Raw genomic sequence first — 11,013 nt, 5'->3', positions numbered from 1 at the left:
TCTGTCCTGTATTGTAACTGTTATTCATGATACATGGACCCGGAACTACATGTAGGTTTAGATAAAGGTTAAAACGTTAAAAAGCATTATAAATTTGGATCAATTTACACTTTTTGTTTTTGTATGTTTGAATGGTCTTCACTTTTATTTTACACAGAAAGCCATCATATGCACCTCCCCACACCCCAGCCCCTACAACTGTAAGTATCACACACCATCCAGCACCAGTCCACTCCCATTTTCTCCAAATGCCAGGGGAGTAAGGTCTTCTATCACAATCAACAACATTAGGTCAGTAATGTACAGTTGAACCACGACATCATACATATTAGCTCAGGCTGTTCTGTGAACACATTTGCAAACATGTGAAACAGACAAAAATATTCTCCCTTCATCTAGACCATTCAAAAGTTTGGACACCCCCTTTCATTCAAAGGTTTTTACTATTTTCTATATTGTAGAATAATAGTAACACATCAAAACTATAAATAACTACATTTGAATCATGTGTAACCAAAACTGTGTTAAACAAATCAAAATATATTTGAGATTCTTCAAAGTAACCACCCTTTGCCTTGATACAGCTTTGCACACTCTTGGCATTCTCTCAACCAGCTTCACCTGGAATGCTTTCCCAACAGTCTTGAAGGGTTCCCACATGCTGAGCACTTGTTACTCTTTTCCCACTCTGGTCCAAACTCATCCCCAAACCATCTTATTGGGTTGAAGTCGGGTGATTAATGGAGGCTGGGTCCATCCTGATGCCCTTCACCTCACTCTTTCCTTCTTGTAAAATCCCCCCTTACACAGCCTGGAGGTGTGTTGGGTCGTGTCCTGTTGAAAAACAAATGATGTCCCACTAGCGCAAACCAGATGGATAATTATCCTGCAGAATGCTGTGCCAGCCATGCTGGTTAAGTGTGCCTTGAATTCTAAATAAATCACGACAGTGTCACCAGCAAAGCACCATCACACCTCCTCCATGCTTCACGGTGAAAACCAGACATGCAGAGATCATCTGTTCACCTACTCTCCTCTCATGACACAGTAGGTTGAACCAAACATCTCAAATTTGGACTCATCAACCATACAGATTTACCCGGTCTAATGTCCATTGCTCGTCTTTTAACTTGGCTCAAGCAAGGTCTCTGTTTATTATTGGTGTCATTTATTGGTGGTTTCTTTGCAGCAATTTGACCATGAAGGCCTGATTTCATGTCTCTTCTGAACAGTTGATGTTGAAGATCAGAACTATGTGAGACATTTATTTGGGCTGCTCTGAGGTGCAGTTTTTTTATAACTCTAATGAACTCTATCCTCTGCAGCAGAGGTACGCTGTGTTTCCTTTCCTGTGGCGGTCTGAAATGAGAGAGAATCCAAGTTTCTCACATCATAGATCTTGATGGTTTTTGTGACTGCACTTCTTGAAATGTTCCTGATTGACAGACCTTCATGTCTTAAAGTAGTTTAGATGGACTTCATTATTCTCTTTGACTTATTGGTCTGTTCTTGCCATAATATGGATTCTTGGTCTTTTACCAAATGGGCTATCTTCTGTATACCACCCCTACCTTGTCACAAACACAACGATTGGCTCCAACGCATTACAGAAGGGAAAGAAATTCCACCAATTAACTTTCTTAACAAAGGCACACCTTTAATCGAAATGCATTCCCAGGTGACTCACCTCATGAAGCTGGTTGAGAGAATGCCAAGAATGTGCCAAAAAACTGTCATCAAAGGCCCAGCAGGTGGCTACTTTGAAGAATCTCAAATATATATTTTGATTTGTTCTCTTTTGGTTACTACATGATTCCATGTGTTAGTTTCATAGTTTTGATAAGTCTTCAATATTATTCTGCAATGTAGAAAATGGTAACATAGGGAAAAACCCTGGAATGAGTAGGTATCCAAACTTTTTTTTGACTGGTACTGTAAATCACGATGCTGCCTTACATTTTTGAACATCAATAGATGGAAGTAAAACTGGCCAGTTACCAGCTTTTACCTCCCTCTTTATTTTTCTTTTGAGATGCTCTTATGACAAAACAAGCCAATGACCATATGCGTAACTTTGTTTTCAAGATGGCTGCTTTTGCATGACTATGCTTGCAAATCATTACCCCCCAAAACTCTCCTTTTTCATTTTTTTGGTCCCTCCCCTTTGTTTTGTCATTATCTCATTTGTGTTTTGTCTCATTTGTCTCCATCATCAAGTGCCCCAACACCCCTGGGTTTGTAAAGGTACAACCCATACAACCATCTGGCCTACAACAACTACAGTCTGGGAGGAATCCGGCCAGCAACAACAGGGTAATGGCAGGACCAATGCCACCAGGGCTAGAGCCCAAGGAGTGCGGTTTGGCTATTCCTGATTGAGACCAGGATAATTGGGAGAAAAGAGAAAATGTGAAGCATCATCTGCAATGATCCATAAACACGCCATTCAAAAGTGTTTAGTACAATACTACTGTGAAGAGTGAAAAAACAAACAAAAAACATTAACAGATCAGAAAATATTTATTTTTTGGGGGATAAAAGGTACAACAAAAAACAGGCTGATGGTCAAGTGAGGTCAGTAGTTTCCCCAAAGTCATCCTCAGATAATCTTCTTTAAAAACATTCACGATCATCTTACTCCCAACTTGATGTGATGCTCAACTTTATGACCCACCAACCAACGTGATTGTTTGTTAGAAGTGTCACCAGCTCCTCATCTTGTCCCATTTACCTCTTTAAACGTATCAAATCATGTTGAGGTTTGCCTCTCTGACATGCCCCTCCCCTGCTTGTACAGCCTGCTAGGGAGCAGCAGCATGTTGCCCCCCATCCAAGGCTCAAGTGACTTGGCTGTCAGAGAGGTTCACTGGTCGGTGTGTTTAACTCACAGGGCAGCCAAAACTGATAGATGCTTTCATTGACTTACCGCCCTCTAATTCAACACTGAGAGGGCAATCATTTGTCCTCTACATACCAGCTATGCATGAAATACTATCCAAAAGAAGGTCGGCAACATTTTGGAATGAGTCTCCTTAAAAGCTTCACTTAAAGCAGATTTTCAGTTGTGCCCCTTTTTCAGTGGTAAATAAGTGTTTGTACATAGTTTGTTTTCTCTATAACTATGTGCATTGGTTTGACCTGTTGATCTTTTGTTGGGCTCTCTTTCCCCAGAATTCCTCAGGAATCACTGTTCCCAAGCCACCCAAACCGCCAGACAAGCGCTGATGCCCACCGCGATGCGGTACAATGCCGGAAGAGGTAAGCAGGAAGGTAAGGCACCCCCGGTGTCTACTTTTGCATTGCTTGTACCAGTCCACCCAGCCAACGTCTGGATGGCCGGGAACCCCCCCTGTTGATGACCCCTGGTGGTATGATTCCTCACATCTTACCCCCTCTGGATTGGAGGTCGGAGACAGCTGCTTTTACACCACCGTCCGGATCCTCCTTCAACACCTGTCTTCATTGTTGATTCTGTCTGTCCTTCTTTCTGTGTGACCTGTGTGCTTGCTTTCCTTTGTCTCCTCCAAATCAAATCTTTCTCTCCCTCTGTTTCCTCCTGTTGTTATTTACATACATTTTTCCCGCTTAGTTGCTGCTCTGTTTTGTCCATGGTGCCTCCTTTTGCCAGGTCTGGGACCAAGTCAAAGCCTCCAATCCCGGATCTGGTTACTGGGAGATTGGAAAGATTATTGGTGGCATGGAGGGACCTCACCTGAAGAGGAGAATGAGACTACTTGCATCGAAAAGGTGAGTGAATGACAGTTTGCAGTTCTGCAATACCCTAGCTATTTTGCCTGGGGTAAATGAGTCCAGTATGATTGTCCATTACTGTGTTTTTCTGTGATTGTATATCTTACTGCCTCTCTATAGATTGAGTACACGACTCCCTGAAGGCCTACCACAACTCACCGACTACACAGCAGCCACCATCAACGCCGTAAGAACCGTGCCGTAGGCGGCTCTGGAGGAGGAGAGCAGACAGCGGCAGACCCGCCGAGAAGGGAGAACCTTACACAGAGCATCCAGCCTGCTGAAGACCCAGATGGTAATGACCCGGGGACTAGAAATGCTGGATCTCATGTAACTTTTTTGTTTAAGCTATTGTGTAATGAAAGCAAACGTGTGTCTCTCCTTCCGTAGACTTTGACGATGGGGTTCTCCATGAAGCACACGTCCACTGTCCGCTTCCAGAGGAACCACCGGCTCATCAGTGACATCCTCAGTGAGTCGTGGTGCCAGATGTGCGCTCTGTACGTCACCACTGCACGCATGCCAGTCTTAAGCGCCAGGTCCAGTCCCTCATGGTGCACCAGGTAGCAGAAGCTAGTGGAAAACACACTGGACTGGAATCACCTAATAGTCTGGTTTGACACTGCCGTCGTTCCTTTCCACAGAGGAAGCTGGAAGCAGAACTGCTGCAAATAGAGGACCCTCACCAGGACAAGAAGAGGAGATTCCTGGAGACTACAGACTCCTTCAACAGTGAGAAGCTCAAACGGGTATGTGCCCCCAGTGTCCAGTGAGAATCACCTCCAAGTGCAACAGCTGATAGCCTTAGTTTTTTTGTACCAGTGAAGTATTTGTTAACTTGTATCAGCAGCCGTGCTGTGTGATGTTAGGTTTGTATTCTGTGCCACTGTCTGTAGCTGTGACTTTTGAAGTTTGTTTGTCTTTGTAGCTCTGGTGTGTTTATTTAAAGTATGATTTATGTAACTGCTCAAACCACAGTGTCTGAAACTAGATGTGTTTGTTTGTGCTTGCAGCTGGTGCGGTCAGAAGGTGGAGGTAGACATGGGAGAAGCTGGCAGCAGAGAATAGCTGCGGCTGCTAGGCGGCGGGCGGAGAGAGGGAGAAGGAAGGCGGAGCAGGCAGAGAAGGCTGCCCAGGAGCAGCAACAGGCGGCAGCAGCCTCCGCTTCGTCTAGCACTGCCCAACACTGGCAGAACACCATCCCACCAACCACCCAGAGACCAAAGGACCAGGACAAGCCAATCCCTATGGAGACAGGTCAGTCATCAACATCACACTAACTCAGATGGGGGGGCTGCTTGGTTAAAGACATCGATTGTTATTTTCAGGAACTTTGCTGTTTGGAGTAAGAAAACGCACGATACATGTAGTGCTTTTATTGCATGCGTTACTGTTGTTGGAAAACATGTTAACTGTTGTGGCATTCAGACTGACCATTGTGATCAGTCATTGTGATCTACACAAAAGACCCTGACCTACACACTTTCCTTCTTTCCTTCAGAAGAGACACCTGCATCAGAGACATCTGAGACCCAGCCAGAGGCTGAGAGGAGCACGGCTGACCCCTGCTGCAGAGAAGCAGCCACGGCCCGCCGTGAGGAGGCATCTTGGACGAGGGCACCAGTGACAGCACCGCCCCATCCGAGAGCAGCACCGGACCCCTGCAGACCCCCCTGCTTCAGCTGAGCCTGCCCCAGAGGAACGCCCAGCCAAGCCAGCCTCCCAATAACATCTCTGTAGAAGGGCACCCCCTCTCCCCAACCTGCAGACTAAGGGGCATGTTTTGTGGGCACAGTGCTGCATATCAAAATATTGGAATGTGTATAGAAGTGATTCCATAGTTTTGGCATTCTGTATGTTGTTGTTTGCAACGTCCTTGCAACCCTCGTCGGCCCATTAAACATGACCCTGTCATGTTCTTCCACCAGTCTCCACACTCAGTTTGTGTGTTTGACATTTCTATTGATCTTGTTATGGACCTCTGGATTCATACCACAACAAGTCAACAGTTCCTCTTTAGCTATTTGCTTATTGGGGTTGATAGAACAGGGAAGGGCCTTGGCCTAATGTATTCCATACCCGATTGTCAACGGTTTTTACATGCTATTTTTGTTGCCTATTTTTATCTAACTTTTTAGTTAGTAATCAATAGGGTGTGGACTGTTAGTGATGGATTAAATTCAGAATTCACTTATGAAATGGTCAGTCCTTGAATATCACCTATTATATATCACAGCAAATGGATGATTGAGAACTTGTTTTGCATGAGCTGTTTGAGACTGCACAGCGGTGTCAAACCCTATTGCTGTGTATCACCACTAAACCTCAAATAAAACCTCATGCATTCAAATGACTGTTTTTACTTGAATTTGAATGATTTTATTATGCACCTCTGCGATTTGCATCTTTTTGTACTGTCGCCTCTTGCCCAAATAAAAGTAATTTCTCTGTCTTTCTGACCAGTGGCTTATTTCAAATGTTTTATTGGCTTTCTCTAGATGTAGGCCTACTGATTGCTTAGCCTGCCTAGTTAGTAATACAAACACAGCATTGTAATTTAAATAAATCGCCAATATAATATCAAACAAACATTCTTAATTATTTTACAATTTTAATTTGAAAAAAATAAATGTCTGACTTTTGGGCTATACTGTGAGGAAAATCTGTTGACCATTGGGGAAAGTATTTGCATGTCCACTTTCTCACTTCATTGCCTCCTGCAATCCATGCGTCGTCACGGCTCTTGAAAAGAGCACGAGGGAGCACCAGATGGTCACAGTATAGAAATCAGGAATGATGAACAGCCGCGCGCTTTGCCTCTACATCGCGCTCCTCACCCTATTCCCAAAACATTGACGGAATACTCAACAATACTGACTCCGGAGTACGAGTTTGGGGATTACCGGGGCAAGTGGTGCATAGACGACCACGGATTTGTGTATAGCATCGGGGGAGGTGTACCTACCCAGTCCATCTGCTTGTCCGTGCACCTGCACTGAAGACGGACCCGTGTGCATACGACCCAAGTGTCCCTCGCATTCATCCTCGATGTACGCGGATTAAATACAAGTCTTGCTGTCCAGTGTGTGAGGCAGTAGCACAAGTGTGTGTATATGGTGGCAAAATGTACAGAATACTCGAGAATTCAGGGTGAGATTTATTTTTAAAGAAACATTGACTAAAAATATGATCCATCTACTTTAAGTGACTTTTGTATACATTATCCGAAGTTGAATCTTGGAATTTGTTTATTATACTGTATTATACTCCTTATGTCAAAGCAGTGTTTTTGTGTGTGTCTAGCCTGATGGTGGAGATGGGAACATTGGTTATTGATTTATCCTCTATTGCATGAGAGATGTAGTCTTATTGTCGAGTGTAACCATAACAGTACTCTCCATCAACAAGGGCTCATGTGGGGGGTCAACAGTTGAGATGGCATGACCTTTAGCCTGAGGTGACATTTCATATGATCTATTTTTAATTGAAAAGAGTATTCAGGTATTACATTGACGCACGCTTCATAGGTTTTTCAAGTATTATGATTCCTTCCAAATGACAGGAGAACACAGAGTTTAACTTTTGAGAGAAAGTGACTGGTAGAAAATGTCTAAAGATGTGTCTAACCTTTTGTTTCAGTTGTCACGCTGTGAGAGATGTCGTTGTGAGCCCAACAGGGAGGTGTACTGTTCCATCTCGGATTGTCCTGCACCACACTGTGTCAACCCTACATATGAGCCCAACCACTGCTGTCCTGTCTGCTACACTGGTGAGTTCACCTCTACAAACACAGAACTTTCCAACGCATAAATGGTCTCTACCCTCAGAAAGACACAATTTCTTGCACACCAGTTTACATGCTATAATGATAGGATGGACATACACACAGATGTGTTCTGTATCATATGACCTATACAACGCAAATATACAGAATCCATAAGCCTGGTCATATGTAACTCAAGCATTTTGCTGCATCTGCTATAACATCTGCTTAACTGTGTATGACCAATAAACATTGATTTGATGTCAACCATCTATAATTAGCTTTGACACAGTGTGTGAAATTGATTATGAAGACAGCTGTAGCTCTTACGTAATAATGTTTACGATGTCAGTAGTTGGCTGCTACCCCGAGTTGGAGTCTAAGGTCATCAATATCTTCAATTTTTCTTTAATCACTGCTCCACTGCACTATTACCATCTGTACTGTATGTTCAAAATGCTATGTGCATCATATTCATATCAAGCTCAATCATTAGTTAGAAGTCAAGCCAAGGAGTTTAGGAAATATTTCAATTACTTAGTGACTGATGTAGGATCCGAGCATCCTTAGAACTAAACTATGGAATTCAGCATTGCACAGATTACATAACTGAATTTGGACACTGGATAAAGAGGGGATGCAATCAAACAGCTCGATAGTGCTCTGTCCAACACAGGAATAGTAACTAACCCCCAGCCTGGTGGGATAGCGGGGCGATGTGGGTCATGGGGCCATCCATCCAACAGCAGGCAGTAAAGGAACAGCTTGTGTGTGCGCCGTATACAGTTCAATCAATAAATCAATCACATTTATTTATAAAGCCCTTTTTACATCAACAGTTGTCACAAAGTGCTTATACAGTAACCCAGCCTAAAACCCCAAAGAGCAAGCAATGCAGATGTACACTGAACAAAAATATAAACGCAACATCTAAAGTGTTGGTGCCATGTTTCATGAGCTGAAATAAAAGATTCCAGAAATGTTCCATACACAACATGTAAAGGACATTGTATTATCGTATTTTTGTACTCCCCGACGAAGGCCATGCAGCCGAATCGTGTCAGAGTTTTTTAAACCGTTGTTTCCATTGAACATGCCATACAAATAAAGGCATTTTAATTAATTATATGAAGAGTGCCTTGGTCCTCCTTTCTTTTGATGACCAATTTACCCCTGTTACCAAAGAGCACCTTCTGTCTACCAAAATCTACTATTGTGTACCTTAGCAGCACTTCCCTTCCTTTGTTTTTTCTGCAACATGTAAAGTGTTGGTCCCATGTTTCATGAGCTGTAATAAAAGATCCCAGAAATGTTCCATACGCACAAAAAAGCTTATTTCTCTCCAATTTTGTGCAGAAGTTTGTTTACATCCCTGTTAGTGAGCATTTATCATTTGCCAAGATAATCCATCCACCTGACAGGTGTGGAATATCAAAGAAGCTGATTAAACATGATCATTACACAGGTGCACCTTGTGCTGGGGACAATAAAAGACCACTCTAAAATGTGCAGTTTTGTCATACAACACAATGCCACAGATGTCTCAAGTTTTTAGGGAGCGTGCAATTGGCATGCTGACTGCAGGAATGTCCACCAGAGCTGTTGCCAGATAATTGAATGTTAATTTTATCAATGGCAATTTGAATACACAAAGATACCTTGACGAAATCCTGAGGCCCATTGTCTCACCTTTTTTTAGATGTATCTGTGACCAACATATGCATATCTGTATTCCCAGTCATGTGAAATTCATAGATTAGGGCCCAATTAAATGATATTCAATTGACTGATTTCCTTATATGAACTGTAAAATCTTTTGAAATTGTTGCATGTTGCATTTATATTTTTGTTCAGTATATATTGGCACCCTTCCACTTCTCTTAAATAATTCCCTATTTCTTCTATAATAAGTATGCTTTTTTCCAATCATTTGGTCTCTACACATTATTGGATTTTCAACATTGAAGAAGCAATTTTGTTTTTTGAAACTTAAGTTTACAATTTTAATTTAGAAAAAGAAAAACCAATGGCATGGACTCAATTATTAGCACCCAAGAGCTAATACTTGGTTGCACAGCCTTTGGCCAAGATACAATAACTGCTGACAAATGCTTCTTGCAGTCTTCAATTAGCTCCTTTCTACTGGAAGTTTGGCCCACTCTTCAGCTGCAAAATGCTCCAATTCTGCAATGTTTGAGGGGTGCCTTCCACCAACTGCTGTTTTCAGATCTCGCCATATGTTTTAGATGGGAATCAGATATGGACTCAATGCTGGCCACTCCAGAACAGTCTAGTGTTTCTTCTTGAACCATTCCTGGGTGCTTTTTGATGCGTGTTTGGGTTTGTTGGCCTGCTGGAAGACCTACAACCTTCAACGGAGACCCAGTTTTTGTACACTGGGTTGAACATTGGACTACAAAATACCTTGATAATCTGCTGATTTTATGAGTTTAAGGCCCCCAGTACCAGAGGCAGCAAAGCAAACTCACAGCATTATTGAAACACCCCCCATGTTTGATTGTAGGGATTGTTTGGTTGTCTGTAATTTACAAGTAAACATAGCGCTGATTTCAAGAGCTCAAATTTTGTTTAATTGGTCCATAGAACATTTCCCCCAGGATTTAGTCTTGTTTAGGTGGGTTTTTGTGAAGTTCAATAGGGGTTTCTTGTGTAGGGAATTATTTAAGAAAAGTGCAAGGGTGCCAATTTATTTGGCCACAACTGTGTCTGCCTTTATGGATGTGTAAGTAACTCTACAAAGTATAGCATATTGGTGCTGCAAATGGATGACAGTGGGGTGGTTTCAATAAGACTACAGAAGTTTCTTATTGCAATGCTGATAAAAAGACCACATTAGGTACACAATTAACATTTATGTTGACATACATCTGATATATCTACTTATTTTTCTGCATCCTGCCTACAGGGCCCAACTGTTTTGTGGGCGACAGAGTGATCTCGGCAGGGGAGCGGGTAGAGATAGACGAGCAGACCGTGTGTTACTGCACCTACCGGGACGGCACCTGGCAGATGCAACCCCATGCACCTGCGAGCAGCGCCCGCTGCCGGACCCCGATCTCAACCCTGTCCCCAACCCCAGCCCCTCTGAGCCCCCCGGGGAAGACGAGACCAAGCAGATGGACAGGGACTTCCGCCCCAGGCTGGACTGGATCCCATGAGCAGGCAGGAGGGTGGGGGTGAGAGGGTAGTAGTGTGCCAAGGGGAAACGGGGAGATGATGGGGCAGGTTGTTTTCCGTGCCCTGCTGAGTGCAGTCTGCATAGGGCTTAGGGCCAGGGATGACCTACTATACCACATTATACAACATTACTAGCTAGTAGTGTTTGTGCAACATTATATAAAACTTTGCACACAGGGACCACTATATATGGTGCACATTCAAGACAATACACAACTATAACACATAGTTACGTGACTTGAATTTGTCTACATTTTCCTTCACTTGCAGTAGCGCTGGTTTTGTCGTCAAAGGGCTGGTGT

At 43.1% G+C, this 11,013-nt stretch overlaps 2 pseudogenes; both read left to right on the top strand.

Moving 5' to 3' along the window:
• Positions 1-2,244: 2,244 nt before the first annotated feature.
• Positions 2,245-5,436, top strand: LOC123488345 (annotated as a pseudogene).
• Positions 5,437-6,519: 1,083 nt separating this feature from the next.
• On the top strand, positions 6,520-10,714 carry LOC123488344 (annotated as a pseudogene).
• The last annotated feature ends 299 nt before the right edge of the window (positions 10,715-11,013 follow it).

Source organism: Coregonus clupeaformis, unplaced genomic scaffold (assembly GCF_020615455.1).
Source record: "Coregonus clupeaformis isolate EN_2021a unplaced genomic scaffold, ASM2061545v1 scaf2195, whole genome shotgun sequence".
NCBI classification, from domain to species: domain Eukaryota; kingdom Metazoa; phylum Chordata; class Actinopteri; order Salmoniformes; family Salmonidae; genus Coregonus; species Coregonus clupeaformis.
Note: the sequence above shows the minus strand (reverse complement) of the source record. Positions and strands in the feature narration are given on the sequence as shown.